The 10,535-nt window shown below is 36.1% G+C and overlaps 1 long non-coding RNA gene across 1 annotated transcript; it reads right to left on the bottom strand.

The window, feature by feature from the left end:
• Positions 1-9,012: 9,012 nt before the first annotated feature.
• LOC122826929 lies at positions 9,013-10,310 on the bottom strand. Its single transcript, XR_006369894.1, has 3 exons — positions 10,205-10,310; positions 9,267-9,331; positions 9,013-9,158 (listed from the first exon to the last, which is right to left on the bottom strand). It is a non-coding gene; the product is annotated as an uncharacterized LOC122826929 (long non-coding RNA).
• Positions 10,311-10,535: the final 225 nt, after the last annotated feature.

Below are 10,535 nucleotides of genomic sequence, written 5' to 3'. Positions count from 1 at the left end.
GAAATGAGTTCATTTCTCCGCACTGAGATGCAAATAACTGGTGCTACAATAATATCACATCCTGTCATAATCAGTTATGCATTTTGAAAAGGAGGAAAATGTGTCATATCTGTCACTTCCTCTGTTTCGTCTCCTGCTAAAAAGAACTGTCTCCTGATACAAATGTATAAAAATGGTTTGGCAGAATAAACTCATATTGTGATATTGTTCCACCATGTTATTACAAAGATTCATTTTGCTATCGAAAGATGTTATGCTGTGACGACATTGCAGTTGTTACTCATCTCCATTTTTCTAAGCCTTTTATGTCATGAGTTATTCTTTTATCTGCCGTTTTGTTCAACAAATACAACACAGCGATGATTTGTGACAAATAGTCATTAGTTTAGAATGTGCCTATATTTGTTGAGCAGGTCGTTTCCATGGACACTGACCAGAAACCGCAAAGTCCCAGATTTACTGTGGCTAACACCGATCTACATGAACACAGATTGACAGTGAAAAAAGTACGGCTGATGTAATAATATAAATAATATTATATTTTAAATCACTGGAGCATATAATGTGGAGAAATTTGAAAATTATGATGGTGAAACCACATGGCGATGAATAAGTTTTTTTCTGTAGTTTGTTGAGTATTTTTGTGCAACTGAAATGTTTGTAATGATCTGAGCTGAATGGCTGATTTTTTTTTACAGGAAGATATTTTAAGTTTATTCTTCTTTTTGCTCCTTTTCATTCATTATTTCTTTTAGTAACTCCATCATCTATTCATATTCATCATTGAGTTAATGAAATAAAAAAAAATCATTTAAATGAAAAATAATTTTAAGCATCTTAAAATTGGACCCAAAGATGAACCAGACTGGTTGACTTCCAGAATTCTCTTACTAATATCTTGGCAGATTATTTTAATTTTTATATGGTGTCACACAAAAAAACTGAAACGTGAACAACAATTTAAACATTGTGAAATAGAGTTTTTCAACTTCGTCAAAGGTAGTGCAATCTTCATGTAAACTTTAGAATTTGAATGTATTAAAATAAAAATCTATTATGTGTTTTGTTTATTAAAAATATTTTTTTTCCATTTCTGAGTGATCTTAAACAAGAAGAGCTTGGTCTTGTGGTAAAACTTATTTATTGACTTATTCAATGTAAATTTAATTCTGTTCTATAAGCCTTTGATCTGTCCTGTATGCACATTTTACAGATTACAGTTTTTGGATTTACATTCATAATAAAAAAGATGAAAATACACAATGTATAATTTCTCCATGACACAGAAAAATCTTGGCCTGTGGATGAAGTTGACAAGCAACAGCATTATAAATTGGTCCTGTGGGGTCATGTGATCTCTTTGAGCCATAACCTGACAATCATACTCCAGAGAAATGTCAGTCTCCAGTTATTATGCCGCCTGCCTATAAATAGAAAACGCCACATTTCCCAGCTGTGTTATCTTCTGCCAACAGATGCACCAGGAACAAACTGAAACAGTTCATTTAGTGACAAAAAATAAACTATTTGTTTTAATCATTAAATAAAGGGCAGAGTTATTGAACTGAAATATGTGTGGAGATATTATAGTGCTCTAACCAGCTAAGCTGCTTAGTGATGAATTCCAAACAGCCTGAGGTCACACAGAGTCCAATAACAATGGATGTAGAGATATGCATGGAAAATCAGAGGGGGGTGGAAATGAATGCGCGCTCATTATAGCTGGCTTGTTTTCTGAAATCAAGGGAGGACCAGACATAAACAAGAACAGAGCAGATGAAGGCGCTGCCTGATAGGAAGCTCTGAGTCTGCCTGAGACACAACTTTATCTCCAAAACAGAAGCAGCTTGTCAGAGGTGCATGCTGTTCCTCAGGTGGGTGTGGAGAAAATCACACTCAGCTTTCTATTAGCAGACATTGCTCCTCCTTTTGTACTGTGAAAAAAAAGACATAGGGATTTGTTAAAGGACTGTTGATCAACTACAGAGATCCCAAAAAAAAACCCCGTCAAGTTAATCTGGTTTTGATTTTAAGATCCACAAACTTATTTTGATTTCATAATGTACATGATATAAAAATAAATATCTCAAATTAAAATTCTTTTATAGCATTTATTCTCACATAAAGAAATAGTCACTAGCTTTTATGAGTTAGCATAAATAAATCTATAAATAACTTAGTGAAGTCTTAACTTCCTTTACCTTGAGGAGATTTGTCATCATGGTGTTACACCATGCACAGAGTGTAACAGTAGACTAAACAAAAGGTGGGGGTCAATAACCAAAGAAGCTCAATTTAACTCTAGTTTTCTGTGGTTGGGAATCTTACAAAAAGACTTCAATGTTTCTAAAGCCAAAAAACAAACAAAAACACTTCCTGCATAGCTCCAAAACTGAACTACTCATCTAAGATGAAAAACTGAAACTACAGTCACTGAACTTTGTGACTGGCCACAGAATACTGCACTTCAGTGCTGAAAGGTTTTCTGCTCAAATATAAGGTTTTTGCAAGATTTTCCCATGTTGTTTAATATTTCATTTGTGACATTTCAAAAGTTTCATATTTTTTACTTTAGCATCTAAATGCAAAACAAACTTATGTGCAAAATGCCAGAGGAAAAACAGGTCAATCACGGGCTTCTGTCTCTTCTTTAAGACATAAACATATAGAACCATTTTGTAAGAAAGGCAGAATAAAAATTTTCAAACTATCTGAGTTATATTCACTGGATGATATCGCCATCAGACAGCTTTTTTAGCCAGTTTTCTGCACCAAAATGTGAAGTATATGTAAAAATGTTTCACTGAAGCTCTTTAAAGCTGTACATATGTCCAATGTTACGTTAATGCATGAAAAATAGACCAAGGTGTATTTGCTAATTATTTTACAATACTTATTGCCGTCCCATCCCAGTACTTTAACCAAAAGAAAATACAGGTCTTCGTAGATTGCTCATTATTCTAGCTCCTCCGCAAGAATCCAGCTCTGTGTTAAAAAAACAATAGTAATTTGTGTTTACTTCTGTCAATATTTACTGAACAAAAAAAAAAACTAAATTAAAGCTTATTTTCTAACATTTTTAAATTAAAATTCAAAATTTCCTATGTCCTAATCTTACTTGCTGTTCTGGGAAACAATTATTTTCAAAAACAAAGTATAAATTCCACATTAAAAAATTGTCACTCTGATTAAATTCCATATTTTGTAAAATGACTCAAAAGTTAAGGCTTCAGATTCTAGTTGTGACTAGACTTGTATGGATCTTGTACATCTTTATTTGGGACTTGACTTTACTCTTGCCTGGATTACTTTAAATTATAACTTTCTTAACATGCTAACATTGTTGACCCCTGGTCTTTATGTGGATGAAATGTCCCATTTTAGTATATTTCTGTATTTTCCACTCTGATAAAGTTCTCCAGTCCCAACAGGACCTGGAAAGAAGAGATTAACAGGGGGACATCTGAGTGAGACGAGGTTCGGTTGCTGCATTACGATACCACAGGGAGCAACATGAATCAATAGTCTGCAGTGATGTCAGCGCAGTTGTCACCTATTTTCCCCCTCGTTCATTCATCATCAGCAGGTGTTTCCACTGAACACCCATCTGGACCTTCAGTTAGAGTCAGACAGCAGCACCTGCTGCACAGCAGGGATAACTGAGGCGAACCCTCTCAGTATTTCACATACTTCAGTGGCTTTTAATCAAAAGTGCCAAAAAAGGAGAATTTTTCTTCTACGGAATTTGAGATGGTCTCAAGTGATTTGCATTAGATGTACTGTCGTGTAAAACCTGACTAAAGAAGATAAAATAATCCTGTCCTTCTCTAAAATTTTTGGTGCTGTTTGTTTTGGGTGAACACTTCCTGCAATGCTTCCTTCCACTCAGAGATTAGGTGTTATCTTCCCCTACACTGTGCATCATGGCGGTGCTAAAGAGACCTTGAGAAGTGCTCTATCTTAGAGGTGATAAAGTTGCTGTCCGCTCGGTTCTCCCATGTACTGCTGGGATCATCCTTCACTTCACAATTTAAACTTTTAGTCCTCAACTGTCTCGCTGAGGCAGATCACACTCAACCTTTTTGGCACACAAGCAATCCCCATACTCAGACAAAGGTTTTTGTTTTGTTGTGAGGAGTTAAAGTGAAGTATTTCATACAGTAGCTGTGTTTTCATTGATCTCCTAATCACACAATTTGACATTTCAAAACTAAAGTCTCTCAAGGGAAAAGCTCATTTAGAAAAATTGATTTATATCTATATTCTGCTGATGTTGAAAAATACATTTTTTAATTGTGGTGTTTCCATTAAATTAAATGAAATTAAAATCACATATGAGTAAGCTAGTCCAGGTAATTAGTAATTAAACATCCTGGCAGCGATGGATGTAAACAGTTACATGAGATTTATTCATGGAACTTGTGTGATGCAAAAAGTGTTTCCATTGCAATTCTGTGAAATACATCAATTTCAAATAATCACCTCATTCTAGCACACAAACCTTTTATTGAAAAAGTTCTTTGAAAATGTTTAGATTTTATTTTTGTAACATCAATTTAATCAAATCTCAGGAACTCAGCTTCAGATGTCTGCAGAGAGGAAAACCTTATTGCTGTAAACGATCAGACATTCTCAACCGGATTGCTGTGTTCATGGTTTTTCCTGCTCTAGTCTGAGACAGATATCTTTAAAAAGCATGACAAGGCGTGCTGTGGTGGCGTAGGGGATAGCGCGACCCACATTTGGAGGCTGTCAGTCCTCGACGCGGTGGTCGCGGGTTCAATTCCCAGACCCGGCCGACGTTTGCCGCATGTCTTCCCCCCTGTCCTTCCCCCTTTCCTGTCAGTCTACTTTCAAATAAGGGACACTAGAGCCCACGAAAGACCCCCTAGTGGGGAGAAAAAAAAAAAAAAAAAGCATGACACCCCACAACATGATACTGCCACCACCATGTCATGGTGCTTCAAGGATGCTGGACACATCTGCAGACATATCTGATGTCTTTTTTGCTCTAAAATCAGACAACGCACATCATTTGAAATGTATTTTTTAATCACTTCAGGAAAATTTTTTAATACAGGCTGCCAGTTTTTTTTTTTGGTTCTTCAAAGAACAAAACATCTGACAGGATGAACTCGGCTTTTGAGCGCAGCAGAAAGTGTTGATGTCCTGTTCCTCTGACTCTGGTTTTCCATTTCACACATGATTTCCACATGTACACTGTGAGCTTGAAACCCTCAGACTGAAAATGAGTCTTTCTCCAGTTCTCCTAGTTTTTGCAGTGTTTTCTTGTATTTACATGCTCATGATTTCTCCTGAGTGTCCGGCAAGATGCTGCTTTTCTTCTCCAGTGAAATGAGACACATCTGAAGTTGAACTTGGGTTATGTCCTACATTTTGTCTGTGTACAATGCTGTCTGTGTCTCTCACTCATTTTTTATGAATATTTTTTTTTTCATATTATTTTCAGTGAGTTCTGAAATCTCTCACCACTGATATGTGAACCAGAAACTAAGGCAAACACTTAGGAATAAATTAGAAATAATCAACTTTTCAGGTAAATCCCAAGTATCTGTAGATGGCACAAAAGACAGAGTTTTTTAAAATTAATTTTGAACTTTTTCTTAAATGTTATTTTCACAATAAAATTTGATCATGTTAAAACAGAGCTGTAATGTAGTTTTGGGTGTTTAATGTGAGGCACCAATTGCAGCGTTCCCATTAAACAAGAAATGCAATCATAAGACAATAAGATTGTTCATGCAGTAAGTAATTAAAAGCATGCAGCGTCATCCTCCTCCTTCCACTTCCTGTAGTCTTTGTCATTTCCACCAGTAGTAAAGATTAGCTGTAGATCACATGACTTGTGATGGGAAAGAAGTTTGCTTTGCAGTTTTGCAAAATACACAAATTTTTAAACAGTCGACAAACTGCCTCATCCAAGCACGAACATTTTGGATCAAATGTTTTTCGAAATTAGCATGGTTCTAATAAGCAGGTTTCTTTTCAAAATATCATATTGTGCAATTTTAAGGTTAATAGAACATGCAAAAACTTTACTTGTGTTTTGTGCCTACCACTTCAAATCTACTGATCAAATTTTATTAATTTAACTATTACTTCCAAAAAATCCATCTCCTTACCAAATATTTGCAGTTTTCAGCCAGGTCCAACCAAATGAAATGTTGGCTCCTGCAGAGCTGCTCAATGAAATCAGATATTTTCTGGGTTTACTTGAACGAATCCAGTAGAGAAATTTAAAGAAAGAAAACATTCTGAAATGAAAACAAGATACATTCTCTGAAGTTACAAACTCATGTTTTCATGGTTAAATCTGATTTATCAGATTAGATATACTATTTTCTCACATTTGCCCAGAAAATTAGAGCTTTAACTTGGTAAGCCATGAAGCAGCATTAGACTCATCTAACACTAGGCCATCAGAAAGTGTCCTCTCCAACACTCAGCAAGTGACTAAAGCTAATTGCTCTGACCAGTGGATAGACAAGAGCCAATCTGTATGCTAAGTTTTCCTGTGCTGCTCCTGAAATGACACTTATTATCCACATTTCCATTTTATCTCCAGCTAAAATAATGCCAATAAATCTTCTGTGCTGTCAATAATTACACAGTGAACTTCAGCGAGGCATTTGTCCTGGAAAGTGATCCGCTCACAGCTGAGAAGGGAAGAAGATGACATTGAAAAATGAGACTCCCTCCAACACATAGATGAACAAACAGAGCATGCATCATAACTAAGTGATTTTTGGTTGCTTGTGCACTAATATTGTCCTCACTCACTGAAGAACATGATTATGTGTGCAATGCAGAGGCAGTGTGAGAGTGTGCTTCTGCTGGCCGGGTCTATCTGAGTTCATCACGTTGAAAGGTGCCAGGAATAGAAGTAATAGCTGTTATTCAGGTTGGCTCCGTTCATAATTTAGCCTTTGTTTGGTTTTGATAGGACCTCTGTGGGGGCACTTATAAAACTATAAACACGAAGATCAAAATCATCAACAGTAAAAACCTCAAACTGTAGGGTTTTTTTCTTTGGTTCTCTTTGTGCTTAAATCACATCGAATGAAACAAAGTTTAAAACTCCAGTTGAATAGACATGACTTTAGTTTTTTCAGCAGCATTTTAAATTATTCTGTTTTTGTTGCTAATAAAGTACGTGTGGTTATACTACTCAACCACATTTCTTTGTTGTTTTTTTTTTTGTAGGTAATTCTGATATTTTTGGGCAGAATTTTCCTTTTTTTTCTATCCAAAATGGCCCTAGCATGCCATCATACTTGGGTTTTTTTTTTTTTGCCGCTAGAAAAATAAAAAGTGAATTATTTTATGATATTTTAGTTTGAAAGGTTTATTCTGAACACTTGCTTAGAAACCAAGATGTTTAGACACTTTATCACAGATGCTTCCAGTTGACATAATGAGATGAAGAGTAAATAAACCATTCTAGAATGTTGAAGCTAAGTTTCTACAGCAATTTCCAAACAGTCTAAATGTTATTTTGAGTTGGGATTCATTTGTTTCATGAACACTTTTGATATAACAAAAATCAATATCTGAGATTTTAGTCAATCTCTCTTCATGCAGCATAAACACAAACTATATTATTTAAGGGTTCATTCAGGCCATCTTTGCTCCAGAGTCTAAAAGATTTTCTTTAGTGAAGCTCATTTTAACAAAATAAACCTTTTTTCTAGTGTGCAAAATATTTCATATCACAGGGTTTTGATCAGAAAACTGGTAGCCAGTGAAAATTCCCCCTCAAAAATCTTGTAGATATTAAACCGAAACTGGAAAATGAGTAGAAGAGTTAAGCAAAAATATCAAACTACCAAATGAGTCGTGGCGTCATTATAATTGTCATTCAATAAATGAGATTACTAACAATTGCATATTTCAATCACACAGACTTTATTTTTGTTTATTATAGGTTTCTTGTCATAGCTAATATCAACATAACATTTAAGATTAAAATATTACATCAGACCAATGAAAACACTGTAATTTAACAAAGTAATGAAAAGTGTTTTATACCTGCTTAAAGATTGTTTTTTTTTTAAGTTCCTTTTATCTTACAAATGTCATAATACATGTTCTAATTTATAAAATCGGACTATTCCTGGAGTGGGTGTTTTAAACAGGTTTTAAGTGTTCTGTATAAATGATCTTGAAGAAATGTTCAAAGCTCAAATTATCTTGAGAAATGCTCATAACCTAAATTAGTTAATGGAAACCTTCACTTAATCAGAAAATAACCCACTTAGATTGTTCTTTGAAATATCTTTGCTTTGACATGTTTACAAGCAGGTAACCATGGTTATAATCATTTTCAGTATAAGTGTCATTTTCCATAATTTAAAGCGTACTCACATTATGTCCATGTTAAACAATAGCTCTATAGACCTAAGAGGACCGTCCCTGACAATAACACGCTTAGTTGAAGAGTTCACAGAGGTCAAACATCAAGGTCAAAAGAGTAACATGATTAATTGACAAACTCCTGCCTTCCCCCACGCCTCCCAGGTGAATGGCGCCGTGGAAACATGCAGGAGGAACTAACATAAATCACACTGACCTGATAGCTCATCACTTCCTGCGCGACGTTATTAACAGGAGCAATCAGGTGAACTGCTTTACAACAAAATGAGAGAAAAAAGAAGAGGTGTGAAATTTTATGTGTAATGAAACAGTGTAACATATCAGTTCAAATCATGCATGCTGCTGAAAACCTGAAAAAGCATGAAGGTGTAGAGTATGAATCCTATGGATCACGTTTTCTCCTTGTTTGAAAAGTTTAGAGAATAGAAATTTCCTGCATTCTGTAGTCATAACAAATTATTAAAATTTGCTTATAACTTCCTTTTTTCAGAAGTTTATATACAGTAAGATTGTTAAATCTTTTAAGAATTTTGAAATGCCTGGATGATGGCTTTTTAAGCTTTTGGTTGGTTAATTCACACCTTTTGATTTCAATAGAGTCAAACCAAACACTCAGTTACCTCAACAGCAAGAGAATGTGATGTCACAGCATCACAAATGCTGTGATTTAATTGTATGTGTGTGTGTTTCTGGATGTGTGTTGATCGTAGAGCACAACGATACCAAAGGAAACTATTACAGTGCTCATGCATTTTCCATGCTAACTGCAAATAAAAGACAAAAAACAATGGGTAATGCTCCATAGATGAGTTGTTTTGTTGCCTGCTTGATATGTGAAATCAGATTTTCTGATTCTTGATCTTTTATCTTACATGAAGAACGCTTTGTGTTATCGTCCATCGTGATGAGTCCTGAACCACAGAGGATGAATCTACGACTTCAGAAGGAAAATAAAAGGTCAGATTACACTTTGCAAATGTTCTCAGGGATAAAGAATTTAATTCCCGGAGACATTTCATGGCCTGATGAAATTTAAATTGAAGAATTTTTTCATCATTACATTTGGAGTAAGCTTGAAGCTTTCAGCACCATGGCAACTAGAGCTGAGGTGGCAGCATCATGTTATGGGATTGTTTACTGCAGAAGTTACAGCTGCACTTCAGTGAAGCAACTGTCAGGGTTCCTGTGTGAGTGCGAGTAATGCATCTGTGCCAGCGAGGATCTTGGTGGAGAGCCGGAGCAGATTAACAGGTGGAGGTCATCAGCCTTATCTGAGTGCTGGGAATAAAGGAGCAGCAGAGCCCTCACTCAGCGCCGGATGATGAACGTTACCGGTAGTCTTCCTGGCCTTCTCCTGCAGTCAGCAGTTACCAGCCTTTGATTCGTTTCTTGAGTATTTACCAGAAGTTTTACTGTTCCTGTGTTTGCTGCCTCCAGGTTCATGGCTCATCACTAGGATTTCTCTAGAAGGATCCGTTCACTGCAAGTCTCCTGCCTGCCTTCTTCGCCGTGTTTCCTCAGCATGCTCTGTCCATCAAACGTCTGGCTCTCGGTCACGACCAACCTCGCACTCACCTCTGGTATCTTCCTCACCATTCTCCACCCTTAACACCTCTTCCCCAGAGTTCCCTAGAACCACTCTGAAGTAAGCTGTTCCTATCACCTTTCTGATTCCCTCAGGCCAGACCTTCAGTAACTTGCTTCTCATTCCAGACGCCTCCGATTGTGTGACACTATAGCCGCTCCCCAGAAAGGGTCTCAAGACCCGTCAATTGTTTGTACCTTTTGAAAGTAAATCTCATTTCCTTACTTGGACTTGTTGGTTCTACTTGTGGGTCCAAAGGCTGAATCCGAGCATGGCGGCAACAAACCAATTTAGGTTGTCAGTTGGTTTGTTGTGATGTTTGATACAATGTGTCAAATCAGATATGCTTAAAAATGGAAAAGAGAAGAAGACTGCATCAGGTTTCAACTGGGCAAAATTAAAAATTAAAGTAACAATGTGGAAACATCTAAGTAAAAACTTGAACACAAATGGATAATGTCCCTCAACAACCAAATTTCATTATAAATATAAAATATTGTGAGAGACTTGTGGGGAAAAAATATCCAAAATATTTGAAGTTATACGGTTGGAAGAT

Source organism: Gambusia affinis, linkage group LG24 (genome assembly GCF_019740435.1).
Source record: "Gambusia affinis linkage group LG24, SWU_Gaff_1.0, whole genome shotgun sequence".
Taxonomy (NCBI): domain Eukaryota; kingdom Metazoa; phylum Chordata; class Actinopteri; order Cyprinodontiformes; family Poeciliidae; genus Gambusia; species Gambusia affinis.
This window is presented reverse-complemented; position numbering and strand designations above follow the sequence as displayed.